The 17797-nt window shown below is 42.8% G+C and overlaps 1 protein-coding gene across 5 annotated transcripts in view; it reads right to left on the bottom strand.

The window, feature by feature from the left end:
- Positions 1–15947, bottom strand: part of LOC148507812 (mitochondrial ornithine transporter 1-like) — a 119649-nt gene extending 103702 nt beyond the window's left edge. For 4 of the 5 annotated variants that reach the window (XM_088445475.1, XM_088445479.1, XM_088445478.1 and 1 more), the window contains exons 1-2: positions 15871–15944; positions 15648–15741 (exon numbers count right to left, since the gene is read on the bottom strand). The gene's annotated coding sequence lies outside the window, so the exon portion shown is untranslated. Of the gene's footprint in view, positions 1–15647; positions 15742–15870 lie in introns of all 5 variants that reach the window. The other variant, XM_088445477.1, reaches the window with a different exon arrangement.
- Positions 15948–17797: the final 1850 nt, after the last annotated feature.

Genomic DNA, 17797 nt, shown 5'->3' with positions numbered 1-17797 from the left:
GCCGGCTTCCCGACTGCATACCAGCTAAGCTATGTGTCCTGGCACATAAAGGAAAAAAAAAACAATGCTAGGCTCTGTGCCATTGATGGCAGTGAACCATTGGATCTCCGCCATTGGTGGCAAAACCATCCCTAGGCAGTAGGAGCTGTCCTGTAACATGGCAGAGGGACCCACCTGAAAGTTGTGCAGCTCAGCTTGACTAGGAAGCCAGATAACATTGTTATCAATGTCTGGGGGAATCAGATAAAGAGTGCACTATTGTTATATACATAAATTAATGCAGTAAGTGCAAGGCCAAGAAATACTCTAGCAGTTAAACTTATTCTAGTGATAACTTATACAATTTTCAAATGTAGATGTACAGTATATATTTGTATAAGTACCATACAACACCTTGAGCCCTTTTGTAAAGTTCTTATATTAGGGACAACTCATATAGGAACTTCACATAAGGGATCATGGTGTTGTTGGTACTTATACAAATGTATACGGTGCATCGAAATATGAACAGTTTATCAATTTATTTCACTTTTAAACAAGGGAACACCATAAGGAGTTACTAGCACTCATAGAACCAGTGTAACATCAGCCGTTATCGGTTTAGTATATAGCAGTGGTTCTCAAACTCGGTCCTCAGGACCACACAGGTCACGTTTTGTAGGTCACCTAGCAGGTGCACAGGTGTATTCATTACTCGCTTACACATTTAAAAAGATCCACTGGTGGAGCTAATTTTTCCCCTTGTGATTCTGTGAGGAGACCTGGAAAACATGCACTGTTTGGGGGATTTTACAATTGAGTCACTCAGCACTCTACATGTGTGCGTGCCAGCATGTGTCTCACTGGAAAGCATAGGAGAAGATAAAGCGACCACCTGGTGCAGGATCATTACAACAGTTCTTTCTCCATACAGCCATATACAGAGTGGCATATACAGAGTGTGCTGTATGCCTTGAATGAGATATAGAAGGGAAATATTTCTTGGAAGTAGGAAAGTCTGGTCCTGTCTTCAACCTAAACGCCACCAAACAGAACCCAAAAAATTGGCGTGGCCTCAGGGTACACCTGAATATACATCAATCTGGGAAGGTATCTAGCACTCCCGGGGATGCTGGATGGCATCTATTTGGCGACAGTGCAGTGATAGCTGATGGGGTAGCTGGTCTATCATGTCTCCGCACGTGCTGGCGGCGGCCTGGCTGTGGGTTGCTAGGGCCTCCCCACTCAAACTAACACTCCCATACTACATTACATCTGTGTCGGATTAGCCAACCCGCTGTAACCACCCAGTAACAGCCAACACATTTCTAATACACATCTTCGTGCGTGTGTTCAAATCTGCACTGCAACTCTGTACAAACACCATTGGGATGTATGCATGGTGCAACTTAGATACATGCGCTGGCAAAAAATATTACACAAGAAAAAAAAAAAAAAAACACATTAGCCCCCACAGAAAAAAAATAAAACACATGGTCCCTTCACAGAAAAAACAAATCCATTAGCCCCTTACAGGAAAAAAAATAGAACACATTGATCCCCACACTGTATGCCCCAGCCAACCACAGAACACTAACCTGACAGCATGGGTTACTCCATTTGCTGGGCACCTGCTGAGATTTTGCTACCAGCGGGCGCCCGGCTCCTACCCTACAGTGTAAGCTGGAAGCTGGAGTTCACTCCTGAGCTCCACCTTCCAGCTCCCACAGTGGTTGAAGGGACGTCTCTGCCATAGCTCCGAGGAGCAGTGGACGCAGGAGCGGGGCTTAAGGTAAGTATTGTGTTTCTTTTTGTGTAAGGGGCACTAATAATGGGGACACTACTACTTGGGGCATTACTACTGGGGGCACTGCATAAGGGGCACTACCACTGGGGGCACTGCATAAGAGGCACCACTACACTGGGCCTTATGTGTAAGGGGCACTACTGCTGTGGACATTGTATAAGAGGCACTACTACTGTGGGCATTGTGTATTAGGGGCACTACTGCTGTGGGCATGTGTATAAGGGGCACTAATGAGTGCATTGTGTAAAAGGGGCACTACTGTGTGTCACAATGAGTCAGACATGTGCCTGTCAGTATGAAACAACTTGAGTTAAAGTAAAATGTCAATGTAGCATTCAGCACACACATTGTTTTGGCTCTGTATGGTTCCATAATTGCAGCTTTTGGATACAATTTGGAAATACATAAATAAGGGTTGGTAGCTGTAGTAAGAAACGTTCAAACATCATTAGACTGTTACCTGCAGTGTTAAGCTGGATACACATTAAGTGATATTTTGGATGATTTACGATGGTTCGGAACGACAAATTGTTCAAATCGTCCAGTGTGTACGCACTATTGCGCGCTTCTGTGAGACGTTCGTTTCGTCTTTTGGCTCCCTACATGCTGCTCAATCTGAGGATCTCGTTAACGTTTTTTTTTTTTACCACATCGTGCAGTGTGAATGCTCTACTGAACGACCAGGCAATATGTTAACATTATATAGTAAAAGATCTAGGGCGGGATGCACTAACATAGTGTGCCACTTACAGCCATGCTTTGCATTTGTACTGATCGCATATGCACTAACATATGTGATCAGTACAGCAAAGGACAGCTCTTCCGATAAAAGCTGTCCTTTTCGATCTGCCCTGCGCCGTGGACTTCTGGGTTTATGACCCGGGAGTCCATCTGCGCATGCGCAGAGTGACACAGCGGCCCCGGTGCATACTGGGAGGGATCTGATCGGGTCCCTCATAGAAGCGAGATGCGGCAGAAGCCCATAGGCTTCTATAGGGTAAAACCAGCAAAAGCTGGCATTACCCTCTGCATCGGAGCCCAGCGGCCAGGAGAATAATGCATACGGAAAATGCAGTAAACAGGGTTTTCACCGCATTTTCCGTTTAGTATATCCCGCCACTAAGCCACCAAATGATGGACGATATAGATCGTTCCGTCGATTGTTAGATTGCACAGTGTGTATACTCTATGGGCTCAATTTACTACAATCCGCATTTGTAATGCAGATTGTAGTGTGATATTATCGACTGAATTCGCATTGCGAATTCAGGCAATATCACAGGGATTTACTACAAGTCCCTTGCAGGGACAGAGCTTGCGAGAAAGCTCTGTCCCTGCGAATCCCTTACGCACACTAGTCACTGTATTTTCCCAAAAAATACCGTGACAAAGTGCCCGCGCATGCACCGACCAGCCGCTGCTGCTACCCCCGATGCTAAGCCCCGCCACGTCATTAAGCCCCGCGATCGCGGACCCCCCTCCCTTAATAGCACTTACCTGCAGTCATCGGTGCTCCGGTGATGTCTTCCATGCCTCCGGTCAGCTGATATCCCATAATGCATTGGGACCCGATCACCTGATGACCGGGCCGCAGTGCACCTTGGGAAACCTGCTGACCGGAAGGGGAACACCACCGGTCCCTGGAATCAGGTGAATTTTTTTTTTATTTTATTTTTTTTAGCAGAGATCAGCTTGCGGTCTGTTCAGACCACACAGCTGATCACTGGGAACGGCTCCTGGCTCTGCTCTGCCTTTTAGAGCAGAGTAGGAGTCCTTTAACCGGGGGAGACCCTGGATAACGCCACCTCCAGGTGGCGTTATTATCATAGGGCTTTCCCCGGTATTTTTTTCCCAATTTATTTTTAGTAACTTTGGTCGGATCACATTTACCATTACAATTATGGGAAATGCGATCTGCTTACTAAAAATAAGTGATACTTAGGGGTTGGAGTAGAATTTTACGAATTCTACTCCAATTGCCCTGTAATAACTATAGGTGATCCGGAAGTTCAATGTCTAATGTGTACCCAGCTTTAGTATTGTGCGTTTGTATCTACTGTACTCAGTTGGCAATTATAGCTGTAATTATGTTTTTACTCACTAGGTGGAGCCAGAGTCAGTAATAATTGTGGTACAGTACATTATGTTGAAGTTCTAACAAAGGAGCTATAATAATAATAATAATAATATTAATAAATATTAATCTCAGATGTTCGCATCATAGATGTTCCTATAGGTCTAGTCAGCTTGAACACTTGAGTGATATTAATCTTCCTCTTTAAGCTACCTTCATTTTCTACTGAGTGTAATTTTTTCGTTTTATTTATACCTATGGAACTGTATAGATTTTACAATCCTCTTTGAGAGACTATTGTACTGTATTCCTTTTTCTGATATTTCTAGCAATAAAATCAAAATTGTTGGATAAAAAATAATAATAAGAGATGTGGAATCTGAACCACTCCAAACATCGTTTCTATATAAGGCGCCGTGACCGGGACTCTGCGCAATTTCACTGTTCACTTACATGCTGCGGACTGCTCTGCAATGTCTCTGCATATGTTAAAGTGGCTTTTTCCAGAGTGGCTGTGCTGGTAAAGTGACTGTAGGGGGCACACTGCACACTGATGTATGCTGCGCTACTTTGCTGATTAAAGTGGCTGTAGTAGCCGGGGGCCACTCCAGACTCACAAGTGGCTGTGCTGTTAAGTGACTGTGTATAGGGGGGCACACTGCACGCCGATGTATGCTGCGCTACTCTGCTGATTAAAGTGGCTGTGGCCTGTGTCCAGACTCCAGACTCACAAGTGGCTGTGCTGTATTATAGGGGGGTACACTGCACGGCACGCTGATGTGTGCTGCGCTATACTCTGCTGCTGATTAGTGTCCAGACTCACAAGTGGCTGTGTGTGCAAGGGATGCTGATGTATGCTGCGCTGTACTCATGCCCATCTGCTCCAGTGTAGTAAAAAAAAAAGCAAAATATTTTTTTTTAAAAAGTACTTAAAAAAAAAAGTAAAAAAAATTAATAAGAATTAAAAAAAACTTTTTTTTCTGTATCCCACTATGTACTGTATACAAGCACTGTGACTCCTTGGGCCATAACCCTCTGTGTATACTGTATACAAGCACTGTGACTCCTTGGGCCGTAGCCCTCTGTGTATACAAGCACTGTGACTCCTTGGGCCGAAGCCCTCTGTGTATACAAGCACTGTGAACCCTTGGGCTGTACCCCTCTGTGTATACAAGTACTGTGACTCCTTGGGCTGTACCCCTCTGTGTATACAAGCACTGTGACTCCTTGGGCTGTAGCCCACTGTGTATACAAGTACTGTCACTCTACTGGCCATACCCCACTGGGTGGGTGGAAGAGCCCAAGGACATTTCCATCTTGCACTACCTTTCATTTCTGCTACTGATGTGTGGCAATGTTTCATAGATGTGCTTTAAACTGCGGTGTTTCTGCTGCTGCTCTGTTACTTAGTAACCAGCCAGCTCACTGCAGCCTTTGGCCAACAATGGTGAAAACAATATTGTGAGCTGTGTGGTGGTCTAAATTGACTGTAAATGACTGGAAATTAATGTTATTGAGGTTAATAATACTATAGGAACAAAAAAAAGCCAAAATTATGTGATTTTAGCTTGTTTTGTAAATGTTTGTAAAAAATCCAAATCCAAAACCAGTAACGGCAGTTTGGCAAGACAACAAATCAGAGCCAAATCCAAATCCAGCAAAAATGGTCCGGCGCACATCTCTAATAATAATAAAAACAAGGGGCAAAATGTAAAATAAAAAAAATGTATAAAATAAAATTTGCCCAGCAAACATCCAGAATAAAATGATTATTGCTTTATATAGGCAGTAAACAGTTACATAATAAGGTAAAAAAAAAGTGTAATTTATACAATGGCAACACTCTTGTTGCATGGTCTTCTTACCCTTCCGTGGGAGATGTAAAGGGGAGGTATGAAAACATGGTAGGGTGTTTGATGAGCGGGGCGGGGGTGGGGGTGTTAAGGTCAGGCTGTGGGAGGTGTCGGTTAGGGTTAGCATCTGATTAACCAACACGCTGTAACCACCCAACACATTTCTAAGACACTTCGTGCATCTAAATCTGTACTGTAACTCTGTTAGACCCCTCTATAACCTACACTACTGACCCCTCTATACCCTACACTACATTACTGACCCCACTATACGTTACACCAGACTGTAAAACATCACTATACTAAGCGGAGGGGAGAGAGTCTGAAAAATCTAAAGCCCAGGGGAAAGCTGGCAGCAGACATTCCATAGACAGAGGGAGGAGAGAGAAACATTAGAGAAAGTGAAACAAATGGGAAAGTGGGCAAAGGATACTGACAAGACACAAACATGGGGTGGTGAGTGGTGGGTAAACAAATATGTTGTGGGAGTTATGTATAAGCTATTAAAAAAATAGCAGTGCCTAATAAACCTGTAAGGTGGAATTAATACTGGGTGGCCATTAAGCGGCGTCTATGTGTACACACTATAGATGGGTCTTGTGCCAGTGTCTGGGCGTGTAGCTAGAGGTCCGTGCTGCTCTGGGTTGTGCATATAGAGAAGGGAAGCCTGCTTCTGATGGATCTCTTGTACCTAGCATGAGGATGACAACAGTTGTGGCTGTGAACGTTTGAAGCCATATGAAAACTTACATTAGCGCACGCACCAGCGACTGGGGGCGGAGTGTTGCAGAAGTGGAAACCATGATGCCTCTTGTTTATTTATACACTACATGCTTATTACATATATACTGCGGTAAACTTCTGAACTGGAAAACGTGCTGGCCAAAATTTACTAAGCGACAGGTTCTATACCCCGGCGTTTTGGTGGCGGTTTCTAAATGACACCAAAGCCGCCGACTACTAATTTTAGCCCTAACTCTAATGTGTTTTGAAGGCAGTTTTGGCCTTATTAAATCTACGGATAGAAAAGCCGCCGCCAAACCGCTGAGGTTTTGAAACCTTTGCTTAGTAAATTTTGCCCACTGCCTCTTATTTATACTGTACATGCTTATTTCATATGTATTGCAGTAAACATCTGAACTGGAACACATGTTATCTCTTATTATACTCTATATGCTTATTACATAGGGACACATACAGTATACTCATATACATTCACTCATATACATTGATAAACATACAGATCCTCATATACATATAAACTATATATTAAGATTCATAGGTACATACATTCATATAAATAGAAACACAGAGACTCATATACAAACTGTATATATTTCCTTTTATAGTGGAAAACATGCTGCCGCTTGTTTATTAATGGATACTGTACACTCATTATATAGGTACACATATACTCATACATAAACACACTCATACTGTAGGTACACATATCAATATACATAGGTACTTATATATACACACATGAACATTCTGTAGGTACAGATATATACAGTTACCAGATAAACATATAGGTACACCATACATGCCTACTCTCCTGGAAGTCGCGGGAGGCTCCCAATTTCTCGGGTAAACCCCGCACCCCTGGTAGCGTAGGCACTTCTCCTGCATTTCTGCCCACTTCCTAGTGAATTGGGGAGAATTTTAAAGGAGATCGGGGTCCTGGCGTAGGGAGTGGGGCTTACTGACAATTCTATAAGAATCGCGTCATTTGGCCCCACCCCTATTTAAATATGTGCTATTCACAGTATTTTACAGCAAGGAGGAGGGGCTTAACGACACAACACATCAGGTCCCGCCCCCATTGCCGCCCACCTGCTTCTCTTCCCCAGGCTTCTCCCGGAGATATAAAATTAAAAAGGTAGGCACATATGAGGTACACACACACACACACATATATGTACACATATATCCATATACAGATAGCAGATATACATAGGTACATATATGTACACATACACTGATATCCATAGGTACACATATATTCACATACACAGTTACATTTGCACAAGTACATATCATCACAGGCTGTGGTCCACAGTATCATAATTAGAGTTGAGCGGGTTCGGATTTCAGAGATCCGAACCCACCTGAATTTAGCAGATCCAAGTCAGATCCAATCAGGCCCTGGGTTTCCCGCCTGACTCGGATCTCAAAACAAAGGCAAAACCATAGAGTCGGAAATCTCGCAGTTCACGAGCTTATGTCTCTATGATCAATGTAGTATATAGGGACCACGCGGCAGACGCCATTTCAATCCGGCTGTGGAGACTGAACAGGGAGGGTGGTTAGTGTAGGGCTGGGAGAGTTGCTGGTGTTGTTTGGTGTTGTGCTGTGTCCTGGGCTGGTGCACTGCTGATCCATTCTGGGCTGGTGCTGTCTGCTGTGTCCTGAGCTGGTGGTGCTACTGTGCTGTCTGCTGTGTCCATCTGGGCTGGTGCAGAATACATCTGGGCTCTGCTGCTACCATCTGGGCCCAAGTTCTGGACTCAAAAAAAACAAAAAAAAAATAGGCTTAACTGTACAAGATCCAGCCAGCAACGCAAGTTGCAACCTAGTGCTGCCCGACTCCAGTCGCAATCAATCGGTGCTCTGGGCTCAAGTTCTGGAGCTGAAAAAAAAAAAATCAATTGTCTTTTTTTTGTCTAATATTTTTGTGTGTGTGCACGACTGCACGTGTGTGAACCGCACCTTGGCTACACTATTGGTGCTTGTGACACTGCTTCAATACCACAGAAAATATAGAGGGCTGTCACATGACAGGAGAGCAAGGCCAAGAACTACATGTTGTAGCTGCCGCCAGCAGTGCAAGGCCGTCAACTTCCTCGTCCTCTATGAAGGCCCATGCCCCAGGGCTTAAGTCACGCCATCGATATGGTAAAGCTACTTGTACTGAAGTTAAGATAAAAAAATGTAAAGAAAATTTGCCTGTAGATAAACAAAAAATTGGCAATATGCCCTTCACTACACAAAGTGGCAAGGAAAGGATAAGGCCTTGGCCTTTCTTTAGGAAGACTGCTGATTCTGATAGCCCTTCGAAAAAACAACTGTGTGCCCTGAGAAATCGAAATCACAAATCCCCGAGGAGAGTGCAAGTGTGTCTGCGGTTGCCATGTGTGAGCCAGACCTAAATACTAGTGTACTGGAGGATCCTTTAAGTTCCAACATTTGTGTGACCTCTGTAAATGTGGGGAAGGCAGTCAACATCTTGCAGACGCAGTCAGTGAGGATGCTTCTGTAGAATTGCACATGGAGGAGGAGGATATTTTGGTAGTTGAAGGTGCTAAGGATGGTGAGGATGTTGATGATGAAGATGTTGATGCTGAGGATGTCCTTTGTGTAAGTAAGGCAACAGCTGTTGCCCATGGATTGAAAAAGCCAAAGCCCATTGTTGTCATGCCACGGCAAAAGACAAAAAAAATCCACTTCTCCCATGTGGAATTATTTCCACCCCAATCCGGACAACAGTTGTCAAGCCATATGTAACCATTGCAAAGCAAGAGTGAGTAGAGAGAGGGACCTAAACCACCTAGAAACCTCATCCTTGTTACGTCACTTGGAGCGCATTAATCAAATATCAAAGTGTATGTCGCCAAGTTCCAAAACTCAAAACGTAACAAGTTCAGTGTCACCTACCTGCTCCCTCTCTGTGGAATCCAAGCGCCTTTGATCTCCAACACCTGCATCATCATCATCATCATCATCAACATCCTCATTCGTGATCAGAAGTAATTTAAAAAAACAATTGACTATTAAACAGTCCTTTGATAGAGGAAGTAAGTATAACAGCTGTCACCCAGTTTCACAGCGGATCACTGACGCCATGACGGCTGTGCTAGTATTAGATGGTGAAATAATAAAAAATTAGGATGATAGTGTGGAGGAAGTGCAAAAGGAGGATAAGGGGGAAATTTGTGTCCTATCTGATACTAATGTGGATGTTGATGATAAGGATGTGATTTGCGTAAATCAGCCACCAGTGGCAGCAGTTCTTGCTAATGATAAAAAGAAAGCCAAAAAAGCAACGTCTCGGGTGTGGAATTATTTTAATCTAAATTCTGACAACATTTGTGTTGGCATCTGTTCCATTTGTAAAGCTAAAGTTAGCAGAGGAAAGGACGTTAACCTTCTAGGCACCTCCTCACTGTTACGTCATTTGCAGCAAGTTCATGCAATTTGTTTAACAAAATTATAATTTGTAAATTAGTAACAAGCGGTCCAGTATCAGCTACCGGGTGTAGTCGGTATTATTCAAATACCGACAGTGGCAGCCCGGCAAGGGTGAAAATCCCGATCGTCCCTAAGGTAAGTAACGCTAACCTAATCCCCCCCCTAACCCTAACCTCCCGGGGGGGTGCCTAAACCTAAGTCCCCCCGGGAGCCCTAAACCTAAGTCCCCCCCGCGGCTGTCCGCACCTGGCATCACTTCGATCGGGATGCCGGGCGTCAGTCTTCCAGCGTCTGGTTAATGACAGGCGTCTAGATTTAGACGCCTGTCATTAGTACCACGCCACAAAAGTGTCAGTTCTAGTGGCTAAAGTGCTTGGTTTATTAAACTATGCATGTCCTTTTTAATATCCCACATAAGAGTGGGTGGGAGGGTCAATTCCATCTTGCACCTCTTTCCTTTACATTTGGCACAATTTGGGGCATTTGCCGACTGACATTATTATAGTTTATTAAACTGCCATCCTGTCTGCACTGCTGTGTGGCAATGTTTCATAGAGGTCCAATATTTTTTTTAAACTGCCGTGCATTTGTGCCGCTGCTCTGTCACTTACTTTAGCCAGCCAGCTCGCTGCAGCCTTTGGCCTATATTGGTGAAAAATAGTGAAATCAGTATTGTGAGTTGTGAGGTGGGTAAAAATGCCTAGAAATGTCTGAAAATGATTGTTATTAAGGTTAATAATACTGTAGGAACAAAAACAGGCCCAAATTATGTGATTTTAGCAGTTTATATCATTTTTTTGAAAAAATAAAGATCCAAAACCTAAAAACAAAACACCAAGGAAAAAAATCCAAAACCAGATTCAGATCCAAAACCAGGGGAGATCCAAAACCAAAACACGGGGGTGGGCGCACATCTATAATCATAATGCAAACTTTTGTCAGCCTGGCAGCTGGCTCTTAATCAGTCATGTTTCCTTTCCCCAAAGGAAGAGGGAAGGAGGAGAGAGTAGAGGAGGAGAGCTTTGGATATGCGTCTTTGCTGAGTCATAGTGGGGTGGGGATAATAGGCATCGGCTGCAGCTAACAAGACCGGCTGCTGCCATGTAGAACTGGATTAAGGTTTCTGGGTGCCCAGGGCAGTAAACTTGTGGAGACCCTTTTCAATATAATTGTATTAGAATAATAAATTATATCTATATATATATATATATATATATATATATATAGTGGGGTGGAAAGAGCATGCGCCACATAGTGTTTAAAATTTAAACAAGATAGCGTATCTGTGCTCAAATGGAATTGTGCGTACCAGAAATAAATTCTTTAATGCTTATCTGGGTGGAATTGTCAGCCGGATGCGGTTATAGCGGTATCCGGATATTTGGTGCCTCACAGGGGACCTTCAATGAAAAAGGCTCATAGTAGAGCCAGATAGAAGAGAGAAAATATAGTGTAGTAAGTCTAGTACACAATACGTGGCTAATAATTATTGTGCGCACCAATTAGAGTCTTGTATAGGAATGTAAAGGTAGGTTCTTTATTCGTCTGTACTCCTGTATTCCTCTCACCCCAAAGTATTCCATGTTTTTAGATGGTGGTCTTTTGATTCAAAGAAAGACCCATCATCAGTGGTGTATTTTAAAACAGGGGGCTTTATTAAAGGGGAATATACAATGGGAATATACAATGGATACACTGCCAGCCTTAGCTATATGGACCTTGGCTACTACCTTTGCAGATAAGCAATTTCTCTCTTCATATCTCCTATTAATTTTGTCTTTATGTATCCATTGTATATTCCCCTTCCCCTGTATTCAGATACATGGAAAGGACAGCTGCCTCCTTTTATTAGAAGGATTCTGGTGTTGGAACTTTCATTTTCACCTAAAGACACTCACACCGAAAGAAACAATTCAGGGTAATATATGGAGCGCCATCCAGGAACCATCACTTATATATTATATATATATATATATATATATATATATATATATTATATACACACACACATATATATATATATATATATATATATACATATACACACACACACATTGATATATATATATATAGCTCCAGCTGTTGTAGGCTAGCTCCAGCTGTTGTAGGATTATACATCATCTTCCTCACACAATATTAATTTGTCCCCGCTGGAATCCACCATTACAGGTGCCTCTGTAATTTTTGCACATAGTTGACGGTAAAGGTCTTTCTCGTAGAATTTGTAGTTCATTTTGATGGACATCACTTTTTCCAAATTTTGGGGATGTAGTCTCAGGCCGATCACTGACAAGGTGCCCTGCTGTGCTGAAAACTCTTTCAGAGTACACACTGGAAGGTGGGCAGCTCAAGTAAAGCAAAGGCAGTTTGTGTAAGGGCCTACAAATTGCCTATTTTTCCTGCTAGTAGTTCTTTACATCTCTTCAGATCTGTGTCCATTGGGAAGGTTAAACAATGTCTCCATCTCTTCTGGGATGAAAATCCACTCCCAGCAGCAGGCATGGTGCCCAAGAATTCTCAAGAAAGACACAACGCAAGACTAAAGCTGCACACACACACACAACGATTTAGTAAATGAATGATTTTAGTAAACGATTTTCATTAATTTTTTCAAGGGAAAAATGAACAAAAATCATTTACTAAAATCGTTCATTTACTAAATGTAATGAACGATTTTTTTTTTAACTACAAACGATTTTTGCATATTCCCTTACTGAAAATCGTTAAGTTGGTCAGTCTGACTGAACTACAAACTACAAATGTGAACACGCATGAATGATAATCGTTCATCATTTTAACTCAGAAAGTGAACAATTTCTTCAACGATTGAACGATAACTATATAGTTTATCGATAATCATTAAAAAAATCATTGTGTGTGTATGCACCTTTAGGCTGGGTACATACCTAAAGATTTTCTGTCCAACCAGCTAACTAGTTGATTGGTTGGAATGAAAATCTGGTAAGGTATGAAAGCAAATGACAATCAGCAATTTGCTCCCAAACGCCGGAAAATGGACAAAAACTGTGAGCATGTGGTAGGGAATATAGATTGTAAGCTCCACTAGGGTAGGGAGTGATGTGAATGGACAAATAAAGCGCTGAGTAGTATGTGTGTGCTATATAAATAACTGGTAATAAATAATAAATAAATGCTTTTAATGTCCCTGTACAGGTTGGGAAATGCTTTTCATGTGGAAGCTTTGCAAAGGATTATTTAACAGTCAGTTGTTTTGGAAAGCAGTAGCACTCTTCCTGGTCCCCTTCTGGGATGAAAATCCACTCCTAGCAGCAGAAGCAAGCGCAGGATTCTCAAGAAAGACACAACGTAAGACCTTAATGGGTAAATGTAATTTACTAAAGTGAGAGTTTTTGAAGTGAAGTGGCAGTTTGGAGGCCACTAACTAAGTTTTTTTAATGTCCCTGTACAGGTTGGGAAATGCTTTTTCATGTGGAAGCTATGCAAAGGATTATTTAACAGTCAATTGTTTTGGAAAGCACTACTAGAAGTCTTTCTGGTCCCCTTCTGGGATGAGAAATCCTCTCCCAGCAGCAGGCATGGCACTCAAGGATTCTTCTGGGGCAAGGACTGATGTGAATGAGTAAAATATATTTTTGTAAATGCCTCCCCTCCCCTTCTTCCTCATAAATTTACTTCGGAATAAAAATAATAAATGAAATTTACTACCAAACCCTTCCTGTCCTTGCCTTCAACTACATACATACTCCAACTCCCTCAGGCCTCTTTTGAATAATAAAAACATTTGTTTCCTGATGTGCCATGTTGGAAGTTAAACTGCAACGTGTTTGTCCAGCCCACTGTTGCCACTTAGCTTAGTCAGCCAGCTAGCTTGGTGCAAATTTTGGGCCTAAGCTGGATGAAAACAATATAGTGAGCTGTGAGGTGGTCAAACTTGTCTGGAAACGAGTGTAAATAAATGTTATTGTGGTTAATAATACTGTAGGAACAAAAAGAGGCCAATTTTATGTGATTTTAGCTGTTTTTATAATTTAAGAAAAAATCCACATCCAAAACCAAAAAACAAAACACAGAAGGGAGGTTTTGGCAAAACCAATCCAGATCCAAAACCAAGGGAGATACAGATCCAAAACCAAAACACGGGGGTCAGCGCACATCTCTACTATCTAGTCTCTTCTGATTGGCTGGTTGTGAATTTGCCACTCCAGCTCAGTTACATTATTAGAAGTCATATATATTACGATTGTCATTTGATTTTTATGCAATTTGCAACCTCACACCAGGGCCATAACAAGGGGTGTGCAACGGCCCAGGGTTCAAGGCTGAGGGGGCGGCACACAGGGGTGTATCTAGGGATCCGATTGCCCCTGGCAAGGTAATGGACTGGTGCCCCCCTCCCCCCATAATTTCAGGAAGTGCCCCCAGTAGTAGTCCCCCCCATGCAGTGTCCCCAGTAGTAGTCCCCTCTATGCAGTGTCCCCAGTAGTAGTCCCCTATATGCAGTGCCCTCAGTAGTACTCCCCTCTATGCAGTGCCCCCAGTAGTAGTCCCCCTTATGCAGTGCCCCCAGTAGTAGTCCCCCCTATACATTACCCCCAGTAGTGGCCATTCCCCCCCATAACGTGCCCCCAGTAGGGGCCACCCCTATACAGTGCCCCCTAGTAGCCACACACACCCCCCCTGTGCTGTGCCAGAAAAAAAACACACAGAAAAAAAAAAAAAAAGCAACTTACCTGTTCCCCGCTCCTGCCGACGTCTGCCGCTGTCCACGCCTCCGGGCTCGCTCTCGCTCTGCACTATGGGTTGGGAGAGACGTCATGACGTCTCTCCCATTACCCGCTGCGCCTTTTCCATCTCGCTACATAGAAAGGTGCAGGTACCCATCTTCCTGCTCCAACGTCGTCACACAGCACTACATCATACACCTTGCCCTGCCCACTTGACAATGCAGATCTTGTCATCAATCCCTGCCCGCATCTTTTCAAATATTCTGCCATAAGGAAGACAATCAAATATGTACTAAATAAAGAGCTAGGTACAAAGGTTACTCCCAGACTTTTACTGTTGTTTCCACCCCCCAACACCAGCTATGCCAAATTTATTTATTTATTTATTTTTTTTAAGTGCACTGTTCCCCTCATGGGCCTGTGTCTGAAGGAAGCCTGGAACTGCAGTTCCATAATCAACCTTCCTAATCCAGCTCTGTGTAGACCTACAACCTTTGCCAATCAGTTTGAAACATCAGTTACATGCAGCAAATCCGCCACTTATCACTGTTCTCATGTATCAGCTGGTACAAACGTATTCAGGCTGCAGTGACTTATATTGTGCAACACTATACATTGCTAATAGTACTGTAGATTACAACATGCTTTGATTTTGTAATGACAATGAAAGTGTTTAGACAGCACCATGCATTAATATATGAAAATAAGGGCATGTTAAATTTTGCACGATTACATTTTAACCTTTTATAAGTATTCAGATAAAATATGGACCGCTCTCATCAATATAAATATAATTCACCACAGTTGCCAAATGAGCTATTAAGAACCAAACATATATAAAATAAAATACTGTATGTTAATATACAGAATATATCTGAAACATGTCCACTTTGTTCATATGTGTCTGATTTTACTTGGAACCCAAACATATAATTGTGCTTTGAGAACTAACATTTGGTAGAATGTACCTTAAATATTTAGCTTTAGGTCTTTTAACTAATAATGAGTGACATTTTACATACTTAATGACTTTTACCTACCTGTTTTCTCTGTTCGCAGGTCTGAAAAGTTGTCTCTGGTAGTTGAGTGTGGCTACCATTGTATTCCTGTGACCACACCCATCAGCATACAATACTGTGAAGGAGACACATTTCAATTCTAATAAGGTTTTCATTTTTTAATGCTAAAGTTAACTCCCAAATTCAATGTGATCACATAGAACATGCATATGCAAACGATATTAAAACCAGAGATAGCTTGCACCTTAATGACCAGATTAATTTCTGTTTCATGCTGTTACCTCACCAGAAGTGACTTGGAACACCCGGACAGTGCTCACTGTGTAAGGGGGTCAGATCCAAGGAGCTTATACACAGCATAAAAAGAGTTGCTGACAGAGGCCCTCATTCAGAGCCGCTCGCTATTTGCGGTCGTTCGTTTTCTAAAAAGGGGTGACTATTCAAATGAACCGTTCGCACTTTGCGGTCTGTTCACGCCTCTAAGTCTGAACGAGCGAGCAAAACATGCAAACGTAAATTTTAAAAATACACCCCCTGGCCGCTCGCACCATACGTCATGTCCGCTATTTATTAGATTAATCGAGTACATCGACCAGCGTATGAACTGCTCGCTATTCTTGTGGTTGGTTTTTTCAACCACTATTTTGCGAGCAGTTCTGAGTTAAAAAAAACTAGGGATGTGCAGGCTCGGATAGGTTCGAGTTTGCACGTGGAGTTCAGATTTTTCCCTCCAAAAAAACGGAACTCAGAACGAGGCAAAACGTCATCTTTCATGGACGAACATCATCATTCCTGGACAAAAGACCAGGAATGATGATGTTCGTCCATGTAAGATGACGTTTTGCCTCGTTCTGAGTTCCGTTTTTTTGGAGGGAAAAATCCGAACTCCACGTGCAAACTCGAACCTATCCGAGCCTGCACATCCCTAAAAAAAACCAAGTGACGTGCTCAATGACGCTGCTGGATTAATTATGCACTCCCTTAAAACGCCCGTTTTAACCTTTAAGCACGCCTGCGATCGGATTTCCACTCCCCGTTTTCAAGCACCTTCCCCTGTTACCACCCACATACGCCTCATTCTGTCACTCAAAATAGCAGGCATTCGCTATTTTGCGAGCACATGAATTTCGACTGCACTGACTGGTTCGCGCATGCGTATAACGATCCGTACGCATGCGCAGTTGGGCAAACATCGCTCGGAGCGAACAAGCTGCCGCTTACGAGTGGCTCTGAATCAGGCCCAGAGTGCAGTACAGTACTTCCAAAGGGATTGCAAACTACATATCTCCTGACCACCTCACCTTTGGTGGGACTGTCCCGATTTTGAAGACTGTACCATAGTCAGGACATTCATACTGATTTATGGAAGTGCTGCAACCATCGATGGTGAAGCACCGATTTTAGATGGTTTTGCCATCAATGGCAAAGATCCAGTGGTTCACCGCCATGAATTGCAAAGCTCCGGCCCCGACGTGTCCCCCGCAAAGCCCTGCCCCAACTCTGATTGGCCCACTGCCCGGTAAGAGAGCAGGGATGACCATCGGTGGGCAAAACCATCGATGGTTCCTCATCAATGGTTTCTTACCATCGAGGTTAACCACCAATGGTGACCATGGTCAGTCACCCCGTGGCTCCCACATATGTCAGTGTCTTGAGAAAGGATGTTCATCCTCCGAAACGTCGATTCATTAAAACTGAAGACTGTTTCACCTTGATCTGAAGTCTCTGAGTGACGCCTTCCTGGATAAGTATTTGGAGTTTTGCTAAACCCTAAAGAAAGGCACCGGAGCATTTTATGTGCAACAGCACAGCCTTCTGAGTGCCGGTCCACTGGACATTTTATATATATAAATATATATATATTCATTCATGTAATACAGTGGAAATAAAAGGGCCCACATATAGGCTTGCATGTTTATTTTCATACCTCCTATGTACAGCCTTGCCATGTCATCCTTTTAATTTTAATTAGGGACACCTGTTATATTACACAGATTCTGTGGCTGATTAAAACCAGGGTGAATGAAGTCAGCCAGCCACAGAAAGTGTAATGCATAGGTGATATGATATGGCAAGCCTATATATATATATATATATATATATATATATATATATTATATATATGCAGCAAACAAATGGCAGCACTCCAGGCGTCTTTAAAAAAATGCAAA

This window comes from Taudactylus pleione, unplaced genomic scaffold, assembly GCF_031769625.1.
Source record: "Taudactylus pleione unplaced genomic scaffold, aTauple2 ptg000381l, whole genome shotgun sequence".
NCBI lineage: Eukaryota > Metazoa > Chordata > Amphibia > Anura > Myobatrachidae > Taudactylus > Taudactylus pleione.
This window is presented reverse-complemented; position numbering and strand designations above follow the sequence as displayed.